The 16206-nt window shown below is 44.5% G+C and overlaps 2 pseudogenes across 2 annotated transcripts; both read left to right on the top strand.

The window, feature by feature from the left end:
- The first annotated feature begins 488 nt into the window (after nucleotides 1-488).
- On the top strand, nucleotides 489-1117 carry LOC103790590 (immunoglobulin heavy variable 3-23 pseudogene; annotated as a pseudogene). Its single transcript, XR_013520624.1, has 2 exons — nucleotides 489-617; nucleotides 720-1117. The product of XR_013520624.1 is annotated as an immunoglobulin heavy variable 3-23 pseudogene (transcript).
- A 7631-nt stretch (nucleotides 1118-8748) lies between these two features.
- Nucleotides 8749-11018, top strand: LOC103790588 (immunoglobulin heavy variable 3-48 pseudogene; annotated as a pseudogene). Its single transcript, XR_008479257.2, has 3 exons — nucleotides 8749-8873; nucleotides 8977-9388; nucleotides 10916-11018. The product of XR_008479257.2 is annotated as an immunoglobulin heavy variable 3-48 pseudogene (transcript).
- Nucleotides 11019-16206: the final 5188 nt, after the last annotated feature.

Genomic DNA, 16206 nt, shown 5'->3' with positions numbered 1-16206 from the left:
CCCGGCCCATCTGTGTTGTTGCAGATGTCAGAGTTTCCATGTTTCCAAAGCCAAATAAAATTCAGCTGTATATTTATTTTACAACCCATCTGTGCTTTTGCTGATGTTTTTTCACCTGTACCATGGAAATAACATTAATGCCACATACCATGTTTTCTCTACATATGTAAAAATAAAAGATGATTTGTGCTAACTTTAAATATATGCAGTTTATACAGATCTATTGTACCACAATACAACTGTTTTAAAATAGAAATTACAAAATTATAACTTTCATAGGTTTAAGAGTTTATCACAGAACAAATTTACAATAAGAAACCACAATTTCCCAATACTTTCAATGTCACAAATCTTCCCAAGGACACTGTCCAGTGCTCTGAGCCCCAATCTCCCCTCATGCCTGTCACCACAGATCTTGCTATATAGCAGGCGACATGCAAATACAGCCCTCCCTCTGCTGATGAAAACCAGCCCAGCCCTGACCCTGCAGCTCTGAGAGAGGAGCCCAGCCCTGGGATGTTCAGGTGTTTGCATTTGGTAATCACAACTGAACACTGAGACTGAACTCACCATGGAGTTTGCGCTGAGCTGGGTTTTCCTTCTAGCTATTTTGAAAGGTAATTCATGGAGAAATAGAAAAATGAGTGTGAATGGACACTACTGAGATAAACAGTAAATCTGTGTAACAGTTTCTGACAAGAGTGTCTTTTTGTTTGTAGGTGTCCAGTGTGAAGTGCAGCTGGTGGAGTCTGGGGGAGGCTTGGTTCAGCCTGGGGGGTCTTTGAGACTCTCCTGTGCAGCCTCTGGATTCACCTTCAGCAGCTATGCCATGGGCTGGGTCCGTCAGGCTCCAGGAAAGGGGCTGGAGTGGGTCTCAACTATTAGTACTGGTGGTAGCACGTACTACGCAGACTCCGTGAAGGGCCGATTCACCATCTCCAGAGACAACGCCAAGAACTCGCTGTATCTGCAGATGAACAGCCTGAGAGCTGAGGACACGGCCGTGTATTACTGTGGGAGAGACACAGTGAGGGGAAGTCAGTGTGAGCCCGGACACAAACCTCCTGCAGGAACGCTGGTGGGAAATGAGCTGCAGGGGGCGCTCAGGAGCCACTGATCAGAGTCAACCCCAAAGGCAGGTGCAGATGGAGGCTGATTTCCTGTCAGGATGTGGGACTTTGTCTTTTTACAGTTTCTTCAGTGAACTTCTCTAAGTTCAGAATTCTGTGCTTACCAGTGTCATCTCTGCATATTTTAAAAATTATAATTTTAATATGAGAAGCTGTTCTCAGATGCACAAAATGCAGATTGTTGCTTTCAGAGATGGAAAGTCCTCCACCAGAGTCACCATGATCAGAGTCCTGAGGTACCTCAGGGCTTCCTGGGAAGTCTTCTCCAATCAGTCAGGACAGGAACTTCAGAAAGATTCTCTGACTAGAACAGTCTTTAGGGATTCTGATTACAGCCAGGAGAGAGGCTGGGCCAGGGTCAGCGTCATGTAGAACCTCACAGGTTTCACCTCCGAACCTTCTGACAGTAAAGTATACAAATCACAATCAGCACTGATCTGGTGATGCTTTTGCCTGCCGTCTGTTTTTCCTCTTTCTTTTTAGTTGTTGTTCTTTCTTTATCATTGGCTTTCCCTGCTTCCTTCAAAGTAAAATGTGCTTTCTATGGTCTAAATTCCAGGGCTCATGCTCTATTTCCTGGAGCTCAGGTGAGTCTCTTGCTGTGGCTCCTGCAGCCACATGTGGAAGCCTGATGGGACTTTAGTCATCCTCATTTCTCAGGACCCTGCACTGAGTTGTGTTAAGACTCATCTGGGAGTCCACGTGGCCGGTGGGAACTGCAGGGGATAAGCTAGCTCAGTCAACATGAGATGTGGATGTGGAGTTGATCCTGTGCTGGGCAAACTGTCACTGAGTCACCTTCTTCAGCAGTAGCGTCATGAAGTGGGTGTCAAGGTTGTCAGAATTAAAATGGAGCCACCAGTGAATGAAGCTGGAGAAGGCCATGAGGGAGGGTTCACACCCTCATCCCTGATAACAAGAACTTTCATAAATAGACTGCAAAACTGCAACCATGCAAAAAAACAACGACAGCTATAAAGTACTTTCTTCTCCAAGTAAATCTGACCAGCAACTGCCTGTCCAACCTCACACTGACGTCACCCTTGTTGTTCGTCCTTCTAGCCCAGGATAATTGTCTCAAGGCTGCTGATGTAACCCTCCTCATTTTTCCTTCAAAGCCCTGGTCTTCCTTTCCCTGAGTGCACCATGCAGGTTCCCATTGTGAGGCCATCCTCAAATAAATATTATTTTTTTGTCTTTTTTTCTGTCTGCTTTTTAGGTTTGACAAACTACTGATGGACGTGCCACTTTTCTGTGAGACATAGAGGATGACAGTGTGAGGGGATGGCAAGGGAAGTACAATGTCCATGAGACAAGTCATCAGTAAGTGCAGGCTGGACATCGCAGAGATAGTTGAAGTGACAATCACCATGGAATGTCACCTACTCCAGTTCTGCTCTGATGGAATCAGGCCCACCAAGGTTATCAATGACAATCTTTCTAATGTAGAGTCAGGTGATGACACTTTTATTTTTTTGAGATGGAGTTTTGCTGTTGTTACCCAGGCTGGAGTGCAATGGTGCAATCTCGGCTCACCGCAACCTCCACCTCCTGGGTTCAGGCAATTCTCCTGCCTCAGCCTCCTGAGAAGCTGGGATTACAGGCACGCGCCACCATGCCCAGCTAATTTCTGTATTTTTAGTAGAGACGGAGGAGTTTCACCTTGTTGACCAGGATGGTCTCAATCTCTTGACCTTGTGATCCACCCACCTCGGCCTCCCAAAGTGCTGGGATTACAGGCGTGAGCCACGGCGCCTGGCCTAGTTGATAACACTTTTAATAACATTTATAAAGTATATTTACAGCACCACTTAGGTTAGTGTTGGATTGACTAACTACAAAGTCTAGCCTAGCCAAATGAACCCTAAAATGTATACCTGCCCAGGGAGAGGAGCTTTAACATGAGATCTGTGTTCTGATAATTTTGTGAGGTGTAAAACTGAACATCTTACAATTAGGCTATGATCATTTTGCTAGCGAGTTTTAAAATGTACACGTATAGTTTGGATGTTCATACTTTTTCAGACGCATGGCTTACAACTGCATTCTCCCTTCTGGAGGTTGGAATGTTTTCCCTGCTCTGCAGGATCTATTCTGATGTTGTCCCAGTTGTTCAATTTTGCTTTTGTTGTCTGTACTTTTAAGGTAAAATTCAGAAAACCATTTCTATTTTGGGGGGGGCTGGAGAGAAAATTTTACAATTGCAGGCCATACGTTTAACACTTTAACTCATGTAGAATTGATTTTTGTATCAATTCTAACCCAAAATTCTTAATTCCTTCCATGTGTAAATCCAGCTTTTCTTATACCCTCTTTGGGAGAGACTATGATTTAGCCATTATATATTCTTGGTTTCCACCTTGAAAATTAATTTGACATTAATATATCAGCTTCTTTCTGACCTCTCTACATATATTTATGCCAATAACATCTTGTTTTTATTACTCAATTTTGTAACTAATTTTGAAATTTAGAAGTAAGATGTCTCCAAGTTTATTGCTGCCATGTTACGAATATTGGAACAAAATATTTTAACCTTTCACTAGTAAGTAGGTTAATAGCTATGGTTTTTCATAATGACTTTTATTATTTACAGGTTATTTTCTTGTATGACGACTTTGTGTAGAGTTTTTATCATGAAACTTTGCATTCGGAAATGTAATTTTTGGTTCTGGTGAGAGGTTAATGGAAATTTTTCTTTTAATCTTTTAATTCGGCATACTAAATTTATTGATTTGAGGATGTTGAATTATTGCTTCATCTAAAAAGTAAATTTGAATTGGTAATGGTGTGCGATTATTTTAACTCTTGTGGAAGATAGTCAATTATTATTGGTCAGGTGGTTTATTTATGTATATTAGAAATATTGGTCTGTAGCTAATTTTACCAAAGGCCATGTATATTTTTCTGTCTCCTCCATAGGAAAATTTGAGATCTTCCCTCCTTTATGGAGCTGCTTCACCATTCTGGACACTGAGGAACAGACAGAGGGTGTGGCAGGCCATAAACATCAACGGCGCCAGTGTCTTTGAGGATGGAGACACTAACCATAACCAGCCAAAGCAGGGACCTGCACGGGGCAGAGCTTTCGTGTGTAACCCTAACCATGTGGCCATTTTGCCAAGTGCTATCTATATAGTATATGTTATATATAACGTATGTATAATATATATAAGCTGTATGATTTCTACAAGTGTCTGTTGGATATCTATATGTAAATATTGCAAGATAAACCTCAGTAGACATCATAACATTAGTTTGAGTATCTGTGTTGAAGATGGTCACCTTCATACAAGGTGTAACAACTGAGAACAGATGTATCTTTCCACCGGAAATAGCTGGAAACCACAGTGAAAACTTTTTTTAAAATTGTACTTTAGGTTCTGGGGTACATGTGCAGATTATGCAGGATTGTTGCATAGGTATATTCATGGTAAGGTGGTTTGCTGCCTTTGTTCCCCCATCACCTATACCTGACATTTCTCCCCATTTTATCCCTTCCACTATGCCTCCCCTAGCCCTGCAGAAGAGTCCCTGGTGTGTGATGCTCCCCTCTCTGTGTCCACATTCTCATTGTTCAACACCCCCATGAGTGAGAACATGTGGGTTTGATTTTATGTTCTTGTGTCAGTTTGCTGAGAATGATGGTTTCTAGTTTCACCCATTTCCCTATGAAGGACAAGAACTCATTATTTGTTATGGCTGCATAGTATTCCGTGGTGTATATGTGTCACATTTTCCCTATCCAGTCTATCATCAATAAGCATTTGAGTTGGTTCCAGGTCTTTGCTATTGTAAACAGTGCCACAATAAACATACATGTGCATGTGTCTTTATAATAGAATGATTTATAATCCTTTGGATATCTACGCAGTAATTGGATTGCTGGGTCAAATGGAATTTCTATTTCTAGATCCTTGAGGAATTGCCACACTGTCTTCCACAATGGTTGAACTAATTTACACTCCCACCAACAGTGTCAAAGTGCTCCTATTTCTCCACATCCTCTCCAGCATCTGTTGACTCCAGAGTTTTTAATGATCGTCATTCTAACTGGTGTGAGATGGTATCTCAATGTGGTTTTGATTTGCATTTCTCTAATGACCAGTGATGCTCAGCATTATTTCATATGTTCATTGGCTTCATACATGTCTTCTTTTGAAAAGTGTCTGTTTATATCCTTTGCCCACTTTTGGATGGGTTTGATTGTTTCTTTCACAGTAAAATTTCTTAAACACATTTTAAGCTGTTTGACATCAGACAGCAAAGGCAGTGACTAATGAGAGGGAAAATTATTGAAAGGAGCCCTTTGATGAATGCACACTCAGACACTTCCCTAAGTGAGTCTCCAGGCCACAGGGTTTGAGTAGAACCAGGTAGATTTGGAGTTGAGGAAAGGGAGCTGGAAATCCAGAGAGGCCCAGATGTGTGAAGACCAGAGAACATGGTGGGTGGCAGAACACTGTTCAGAGAGAGAGCCCCGCAGTTGGCAGGAGGAGACCCAGGCTTGGTAGAGTGCAGATCAGTGAGTGGGAGACAGGGCAGGTTGGGCATGAGGACACATTCTAATAGAGGGAGCTCTCTTCAAAATCTGAAACTATCAAAATGTACACAAATCATTTGCCTAAAGGGTATAAAATACACAGGAAGGTACCATAATAAAGCCAAGTGAAGGACAGGTGGATTCACTACCTTAAACCTGGAGAAGTGTATTTATAACCATGTGATGACACCAAAGAGGGAGGACAGATTAATTCCACCACAGCAATCGGCTTAAGAGAGAAACATTCAGAATGTGGAGAAGCTTCAAACACAAATAGGAACAGAGTTATTTAATTAGCAGAGTGCTGGCATGAGGACCCCCAACCTTTCCATCAAAACGATCACATCTGGATAAAAAATGAAAATCTCAACCATTAAAAATCAATGTGAATTATTCTAAGAAAATACAGCAAATAAATATTATTGATTGATAAGATGTGCTGCTATAGACTGAATTTTTGTTTCTCCCACAATGCCTGTGTTGCAATTCTAAGCCCAACGTGGTGGTGTTAGGAGGTATAAATGTTGCCAAGTTCTTATCCAGGTTACTACAAAATTGTGGTTGACACAAATATCTTTATGGAATTCTTGCAGCGGATAATTATTTTATTTTATGACATTTTGATTTTTGTAGATGATTATACTCTACCTTTTCTAGGCCTTTCTTGTGGGCAATCACATGAATCTAATCAACGAGACTCAGTTACTTGAAACTCGTTCTTGCAGGGGCTGCCAGAATTAAAGTGCATTTCTGCCGCAGCCATCGGACACTCAGATTCCCACAGGGACACCTTGGTTTTGTTTCCTGCTTGGCTTTGGACCTTATCCTTGTGCTGACCTGAGAGATTCTATATCTTTCAGCTCCCCCAGGTCGTTCTAGAGCCACATGGACCTGGCAATTGTCAGCCTGGCAGGAAGGGTTGACTGAATGTGATATTCTCTGTCCTTCTGGGGAAGCCAAACCCTGGCAGGCATCACAGTCCTGAGTCAGGGTGTGCCCTTCCAGTGTCCCTGTTTCCCCTGCAGGTGAGATGCTGATCCATGCATCTTACTCCCATTCCCGGGAAGAGTCTCTTCACTGTTCCCCAGATGTTCCTTCAGCAGCCACTGTGTCTTCCCACTGATTTCTTCAGTTTCCTCTCTGCTGCCTTTTCCTTTAAAATAAAGCACTTATTCCTCAGGGAAGCCGGGAGGTGGGTCTGGAAACAGCCTTGGTGCATTCCTCTCTCCCCTCCTAGTTCTTATTGCTCTCTCCAGTGTCTCTAGAACAGTGGTTTTGGTGCTTCACCTCCTCTGATAATTTCTCTTGCAATGTAGTGGTGACAGAGAGTGTGTTGGATGCATTTCACCTGTAGTTGCTGTTTTGTTTTCCCAGACAGAACTGTCCCATTTTGTGATCTTTCCCCAGTACTGAGGAAAAAGACTTCAGTAGCAGGAGGAATTCGTCAACTGTATACAGTTGAGAATTCAAACAATAATTCATCTATCACACTCAAATGTAGACCCCCCAATGAACATGTCTACTTTAATCTTCTCTTAACTTAAATGACATTTGGCAGCCTCTGCCCCAGATACGATTATACCCTGCTCCTGCTGTTTTCCCTCTAAGTCCTCATCTCTCTTTAGATTTCAGACATCTTGTGTGTCCTATAACATAAAAATCTGGTGCATTTAAGAAAATAGGCTAATTTGCAGATGACTAAAGTTGGTAGATGTTGTAAGAATAATAAGATATTTTTATAGGATGCCTACATCTCCAACCCGAGGAGCACATTTACGTGTAATACTCAGAAACTGGAAAACATACAAATATCGAGAATATACACAGATAAACAGTAATGACATGCTAATTTGCTCCAATAACATCCATCATTAGAATAGACACACTGTTGAGGGTCAACATTGTTGTATCACAAGATGAGTGAGAAGCCACACAGATAAAACACATACTATATAATTTCTGTATAATAAATTTTTGAAAATCAAAACTAAAGTAATACATATGAAACATTGATTCAAAATATGGTGAGGGAAGAATTGGGAAGGAGGAATTGCAAAGGAGCACAGAAAACTTTTACGTGTGGTTTGTTTGTTCATTATCTGGATGGTTCTGGTGGATGCCCAGGTGAGAACCAGTGGAATCACGTTCCATTTTGTTTGTTTTTCTCCTTAGACATGTGGTCTCACTCTCCGACCCAGGCTGGACTGCAGAGGTGGGATCGTAGTTCAACGTAGCCTCCAACTTCTGATCCAAACAATCCTCCTGCATCTGCCATCTAAGTAGCTGAAACTACAAGCTTGTGCCACCGAGCTCGGCTTGCGAACTTACTAAACAGCACACTTTATGCAATACTTACATACAGCAATAATGTCTCAAGAAGAGTGTCACAAACAAATGGATAATTTGTTCAGTATGGCTTGATGGAAAAATAGACATTAACACGATGAAAGTCTGACATGTATGAAAATACACCTGCATAAAATGTGCTTCTCTTTACACTCATTATGTAAACACAATAGCTCACACATCACACCACACTTCCATTACAAGAAGAAGATTCTGAAAATGTCACTAGGGGTAACCAACCGTGTGCTGGGCTTGGCTAAGGGAGCAGTCGGGCCCAGTGGTGAGAAGCACAGGCACAGATAACCGGGCTCACCCTGACCACATGTGAGCTCCGGTAACACTGTACCCGCCATCTGTGCTTCTGCTGGTAATTTTACATCTGTAATGTGGGAATAACATTGATACTACACAGCATGATAAGGCGACTGGTGCTAGCTAGGTTTCATATATGCAGTTTCATAGGTCCATTGCACCTCAATAAAACTGTATTTAAATTAAAAATAGAAATACAGTTATGGGTTTAAAAGGTGTATCACAGAACAAAGTTTTAAAAAGAAACTACATTTGCCAAAATTTTATCAATATCTCCAAACTCCCTCCGGACACTCTCACCTGCTCTGGGCCCTGCCCTCTCCTCAGGAATCCCACCCCAGAACTTGCTATATAGCAGGAGACATGCAAATAGGGCCCTCCCTCTGCTGATGAAAAGCAGCCCAACCCTGACCCTGCAGCTCTGGGAGAGGAGCCCCAGGCCCAGGATTCACAGGTGTTTCCACTAAGTTTTCAGGGCTGAAAAAGGAGACTCGCCATGGAGTTGGGGCTTTGCTGGGTTTTCCTTGTTGCTATTTTAGAAGGTGATTCATGGAAAACTACAGAGACTGAGTGTGTGTGGACATGAGTGAGAGAAACAGTGGATGTGGGTGGCAGTTTCTGACCAGGGTGTCTCTGTGTTTGCAGGTGTCCAGTGTGAGGTGCAGCTGGTGGAGTCTGGGGGAGGCTTGGTTCAGCCTGGGGGGTCCCTGAGACTCTCCTGTGCAGCCTCTGGATTCACCTTCAGTAACTATGGCATGAGCTGGGTCCGCCAGGCTCCCGGAAAGGGGCTGGAGTGGGTCTCATACATTAATAGTGATGATACCGCGTACTACGCAGACTCCGTGAAGGGCCGATTCACTATCTCCAGAGACAACGCCAAGAACTCGCTGTATCTGCAGATGAACAGCCTGAGAGCCGAGGACACGGCCGTGTATTACTGTGCGAGAGACACAGTGAGGGGAAGTCAGTGTGAGCCCGGACACAAACCTCCTGCAGGGGCGCCTGGAACCAGCAGGGGGCGCTCAGGATACACAGAGGACAAGGCAGCCCAAGGCAGGTGCAGGTGCAGGTCAAGGGCTGCTCTCCTTCAGGGCCTGTGGCTTCCTCTGCATCTAACGTTCCCTGGGAGGGTCTGTGTATTTACAGTTATGTCCCTGCTACTGAGGCTTCTACATTTGTGAAGTTTATAACTATAGGAGCAGCCATGACCAAATGCCCCAAGGCCGGTGCCACTGAGGGAGAAAGAAAAGTGTGCAGGAGACCGGGTGAGGCTGTGGACACTGTCCGCCCAGGATTCAAGATTCACAAGCATTGAAGGAGAAATGGGGAGTTCGCTGGGGCTCCCTAACTACCACGAGTTCCACACTAAGTCCAGCACGGCCAGCAGGCCTTCCTGAGCTATAGGTGCCCATCAGGGATCAGCCATGTGCCCCGCAGCCACCGCACCTTGCTCAGTCACTGTCTGCGAGGAGCTCCAAGGGCGTGTGTGTTTGGCTGAAACCCGGTGACAGACGTCAGAGAGCAGCAGCTGGCGCCAGGTTATGGGCTCCTAACGTTGGAGGAATAGGAGGAGCATTCTCAGGGATGGGACTCTGTTTTTGGATTTTTATCTAGAAACCAGGAATTTACTTGCTTCTCTCAGGGGACGTAGAGAAGCAGGCACGCAGTTGGCAAATAATGACAATTTCTACAATGACCCCAAATGGGTTTTTCCTTAATTCTGTGCAGGATCCAACCATCGAGTTGCCTTTCTCATGAGGAATTGTTGCATCTACGGTGAGTCCATATCCTTCTCATATTCTTTGGTTTCTATCCATGTACAGAGATTTAGAGTAGAGTAAGTTTGGACCTTTCCACACACTAAGCCTCACGTCCCCACAGAAAGAGCAGAGTCTTTCACTATCCCTGAGTCTGGGGTAGGGGCTGGTCCTGCACACTCAGAGGCTGCAGAGACTGCCAAGTAAGGTTTATAGACTCAGGGGTTTTCTCCTTCAGGAGGGGGGACCTCCACTGCCTCTGATTTCTGCTGAAGATTAACTGTGATTTCAGAATTAACACGCGATTAGGGTATCATGCTTCACTTCTATTCTGAATATCACCCTCTTTATAGTAAAAGTACATAGTTCAATGTTCATTCTTCTGAAAGGAGTTTTTATAAATTTGGTTGCAAGTTTACCATATATGTGCCTGAATTTATTCTCCAAATCTACTGAATTGTCTAGAAATCACAGAAGTTGAACAACAGTAAATTCTTCATTCTTAACAAAACGTGTATATGTAGGAAGTTCAGTGTATTGTCCAGAACCCGTGCACATTGACCACTGTGGGTCATGGTCATTTACTGGCCTGGTGCAGCCTCCCAGGTCCCTCCCTCACCTGTGCGGTCTCTGGATTCTCCATCACAACCAGCACTTCCTGCTGGAGCTGGATTCGCCAGTCCTCAGGCAAGGGAGTGGATCGGGGCATAGGTCACGAGGGAGCACATGTTCTAACCCCCTCCTCACAAGCTCAGTCACCATCTCAAGATCCACGTCCAAAAAACAAATGTTCTTGCCTCTGAGCTCTGTGACCAACAATGCCACAGCCTGTATTACTGTGAGGAACACGTAGAAGACGAGAGTGTGACCCCAGACACAAACTTCCCTGGAGAGGGGCCCAGGACCACCAAGGGCACTCGGGCTCCATGAAGACAGGGCCCAAGCTGGAGAATGGGTTTTCTGTCACCCTCCCATTTCACCATTAGATAAAATACACTAGGGCTATGCTGAGTTGTAATATGCATAGTACAACTAGAAAATGGAATTTATATAGATGTATAATCATACTTAGTGTAGCAATTTTTTTCCACCTTATGTGACCCTTAAAGATGGCATCTCCCACCTTATTCAAGGACCTTATAAATTATAATACTTTATGTCAGATGTGCCTCCTTTTTTGTGTTTCTCCTATCTGTATTTTCTTTCTCCCTCTCTTTCCCTCTCTCTCTTTCTCTCTCTCTGCCTCTCTCTCTCGCTCTCTCTCTCTCGCTCTCTCTGTCTCTCTCTCTCTCTCACACACACACACACACACACACACACACACACACACACACACAGAGTGGTTGGCAGTATATAGGCTGGTTAGGAATATTTTTCCATATGATTTTAAATTGTAATGTTACATTATTTGCCTTTAATTTTTCAAAAATTTAAATCCAAATGTCATTGTTTTTAATGTAATTTTTAAAAATTTATATTATTAATTTTTGTTTTCATCAATCCTTCTATGTGTACTTTTGTATTCTTTCATATTATCAGGTGCTTGCACATAATTAAATATGTCCAACTGTTTACTTGAATTTATGTGAATCAGATCTGGTGAGAAAAATTAAGGAGCCACTGTCCTGATCCTCCCCCACAGCTGCAGGTTCCTGAAGACAGAGCAGGTCCCATGACCTCGCAGAAGACCACGGCCCCCAAAGGTGACCTTGGACCTTGAGTTCCAGCACATCCTGGGAAGCCAAGTGGATGTTTGTGAAAGAAATAGTGGCTATGTGACAGTTTTGAACCAGAATGCCTCTAGTGTGAGATGCAGCTTACAGAGCTTGGGGGAGGCTTGGTACAGCTTAGAGGGGCCCCTGAGTCTCTCCTGTGCAGCCTCTTGATTCACCTGTAGGTATGAGAGTCACTGGGTTTACCAGGCCTCAGGGAAGGGCTGGAGTTGGTCGCAGTTACAAGGGGTGGGAAATGTCATCAATATGAAGCCGACTATGTTAGGGGCAGACTCACCATTTCCAGAGACAACACCCAGTTCATGCTGTACATGCAAATGAGTAGCCTGAGAACCAAGAACACAGCAGCGGATAACTGTGCAGGAGACATGGTGATGGGACGTCCAGACAGTCCCGCAGGACACAGGAGGCAGCTTGGCTGCAGGGGGCGCTCAGCACCCACAGAAGACAGGAGCAGCCCAGGGGCAGGGGCAGGGGCAGGGGCAAGTAAACTCCAAGGGCTGCTTTCCTGTCAGCGTCTGTGGTTCTTCTGCATCAAAAGCATTCTCCTGGGATCCTCTCTGTATTTATGATTCTCTGACTACCACTGAGGCCTCTGGACTGAAAAAGTTCATTACTAGAAAATATAAAATAAAACATTCTCGGATGCCCCTAAGGACCGCATCACTAATGGAGGCAGAAGATGTCACAGGAGGCTGAGGGGCTGTGGAAACTGTGGGATGTGGGTGCAGAACTGATGACAGAGACATAAACATCAGAGGAGTCTGATAAAACCTCCTAATTACCTGTGATCCACTCTAAGTCCAGTAAAGCCGCTGATGCCTCCCTGAGCCAAACCCGCCCATCAGGGGTCAGTCCCGGGTCCCAGCAGCAGACCCGCCTCAATGTCTCCACTGTGTGTAGTCACTGCCTGGAGGAGCTCCCAGGACACGTGTCTTTGCATTTACCAGGTCGTGGGTGTCAGAGATCAGATCTGGGAACCTGGTCTATGGGTTCCCTGATGGTGGAGAAGCGGGAGGTGCAGTCCCGGGGCCAACACACCGTCCATGTATTTTTATACGGAAACCATGATTTTTCTTGCTTCTCTCAGATGACATAGAGGAGCAAGAAGACGGTCTTCAAACAACTGCAGTGTCCACATTTCTCCTGAGTAACTGCGTTATGTCTGAGTCTGAGTGTGGGTTCAGCAGAGCATGGGCTTTCTCTTAAGAAACTGCTCAATCCCAGCTGAAGCCACGTGGTTATTACTCCTTGCTTTTCATTCAGCTTCAGAGATCCTGAGTAGAGCAAATCTGGTCCTTTGCACACGCTAAACCTCACCTTCCTCAGATAAAAAGCAGAGATTTTTCCGACTGTGTCTGAGGTGAAAGCTGCTTCTCCACACGTTACAGCTTTCAGAGACCCCCGAGGGCGGCTTTATGGAGTCAGGTGTGTCTCCATGTGGGGGAGCTCAGCTGCCAGTGATTCTGCTGTTAGAATTGTGGGTTCAGAATTAGAACATTTAAATTATCATGCCTCAAAAATTACCGTCATTATAGATAGAAATAATAATATGACACCAATTGTCACATTTATTATTATTATTGGAGTTTACCTTGGAGGAAAATACTGCTACCATAAATCTGCATAAATCTAGTGTCAGAATCTCCTGAAATGGTCTAGAACACTTGCAAACTGCACAGAAGCAGATTCTTCCTTATTTCTATGCTGCTGTGTTTTGGATTGTTGATATTTTGTCCAGACCCATTAGCAGCAACAACTGTGTGTTTCATGCCCCTTCTTGGCTTCTCTGACAAGGAATGCCATTAGGACCTGGCAGACTGAGACAACTTGGAACAATGTCAGAGCAATCATCTGTAATTGCTTCTAAATGTCAGCTTTATCAATTCTAACGCTTTCTCTATTATTTCAGATTTGGGTTATTAAAGGATTCTCGCTTTTTCTCTTAATCTAGATAAGAATTTGTCTGTTTTCTTTTGTTTGGAAAAAAACTCTTAGATTTGTTGATTTCTCTGTGGTCTTATAAAGTCTCTTTTTAGCTTATCTCATTTACGCTAAAGCCTCATAAGCACATTGACTACATGCAGATAGAGAACTTGTTTGTAAATGCCATATTTTTGTTAGACTCAGCTGAGCATGTCAGGAAGCCCCCTGAGGGTTTTAGGGACTGAGTGTGACTCCCACACTGGACAAGGATGAGAACCTCCAAGCTTTGGGGATGGGAGACAGGCCGGGCAGTGTGAGGGAGGAGGATGGACAGAAGGTCCAGTGTTTCTTCCCCTGGTGGCACCACTTATGTCCGTCCTCACTCTGAGATTCAGTCATTTCTGTCCAGGTGGGAACATCACTTAACTTCACCTCTGATAGATGGATGGGAGCCCAAGACAGAGGCTTGTCAGTCGCTGTTTCTGTGCCTGCTCCCTTGGGAATGTCCACATTTCTTATGCTCTGTCCTGGGTCTATACCCCGATGGCTCCCCTGCTCCATGACACCACCTGTGCCTGTTCATGGCCCCTGCCACACCCTCCGTGAAACATCCTCTTAGCTCAGGAAGAGTCCCCTGCCTTGTTTTTTCCTGCCACTGGTCCACATTCTTATCCATCCGCAGGCTCTGAGCAGCGCCTCCCATCCACGCTGACCCTACGTGGGGTCAGACCTTGTCCACCACTTCCTCTCTCCTTCCTTCTGAGCCTTTTATCCCAGCAGCCTGTTTACATCTCACCTGGACTTGTGTACAGGAAAGGTTTACCGAGCAGGCTTGGGGTGTTCAAACCCTGAACATTCCTGAAAATGTCCTTTCTCAAGCCAGGTCCGCATCCAGCTCCTGGGAGATGATATCTGTTTTTCTGGCATACTCTCCTGGTAATATTTTGAAGCCAATTTATTAAGGAAACGTTTACATCTATAAAACTATACAGTAATTAACATACCTCATTGAGTTTGGAGTAAGTGTATACCTGCAAAGTTATTACCACCATCAAGGTCGTAACCACAGCCATCACTTCCAAAGCATTTCTGTATTCCTATTATTACTATTATTATTAAAAATTGTGTGTGTGTGCGTGTGTGTGTGTGTGTATCCTGGGTGCACAGTATCCTAACTGTTCCATAATGACTTATGGTGAGTGCCCATCGTTGCTGAAGGAGCTCTTGTCTGAGTGCTGGAGGTCAGGTATGCAGGTGCCACACACATCTGTGAAGGGCCTCAATAAACAGCACTGGGCACCAGCACTCAGGTGAGCTTCCCTGTGAACAATGCCTCACATGTGCTGTCATTCATCACCGCTGGGAGAAATGGGGACAAGAGACTCCTCAGGGAAAGAACACCTGGGAGCTCATGCCAGATTATTAGAACCTTCCTCCTGAAGCCCTTGCTCATTAAAATTCATATTCCTCTGCTAAAGTCAAGCTGTACCCATGAGAATAACAGCTTGTCCTGGGTCCTTCATTTGTACCCATTATGGGTCCTGAGGACGGTTTTGGGACACTCAGCACAATTACATCAGAGGTGGAAATTCCTAGGAAGACCGTGATGACTGACACATGGCTAGCGCCTTGTTTATAATATCAAACGATGAGAAAGGGTGGCATAAAAGTCATCCAATACCTGGATGGTTACTGAGTCACATGGCATAAGATGGCATGTGCACTCCAGTAAGGAGCAGGAAGAAAAGGGAATCCATGGAAATTTGAAATGATAGACACAGCTCTCTAGGAAGTGATCCCCGAATAAGGAAAAGTAAAATAAAGGAGAAAAACCTGACTATGCAACTCATATCTGTGACAGCTAAAATGAAATACAAAGATGCCGCATCCAGCCCTGCACTGTGCCCTGTGAGCCAAGGCTTCTAGACTCCCCTCCACCACCATCGAATACAGTTGTCCAGAAAAAAAAACACACAACACACAGTAGCCACACAGAAGGCAGCCCAGGGGTTGGGCTGGGCAGGGGAACCCACTAGAAACCTAGAACAAGGAAAACAGTGTGGAAAGTGGCATCGTTTTGTGATACAATTAATATCATTAATTACTCTCATCAGAACGTGAACAACATTAGCCAATGGACTGCGACTGGCTGACACAGCAGATTCTGTTTGACTTCTTGTGCTGCAGAAGGGAGGGGCATGTCTGGGAGGAGGCTGGATCCACAGCTCGAAACAGTAACATCACACATGACTTTAGCTGATCCCAACCTCCCGTGGATTCTTTGGATGGGACAGCTTTCCCGGCGCACTGGATCCCAGATTGTGTAATTTCTCTGCCCTGAGGATGAGTCTGCTTTTCCTCTCCTTGAATACAAAGTGGGCTCTGCAGATGGGGAGGCCAATGCTGCACATTCTGCATCACCTGCTGCTGGGAGTTTCTGGTGATGCTGATGGTCATTG

The sequence above is a fragment of the Callithrix jacchus genome, chromosome 8, assembly GCF_049354715.1.
Source record: "Callithrix jacchus isolate 240 chromosome 8, calJac240_pri, whole genome shotgun sequence".
Taxonomy (NCBI): domain Eukaryota; kingdom Metazoa; phylum Chordata; class Mammalia; order Primates; family Cebidae; genus Callithrix; species Callithrix jacchus.
This window is presented reverse-complemented; position numbering and strand designations above follow the sequence as displayed.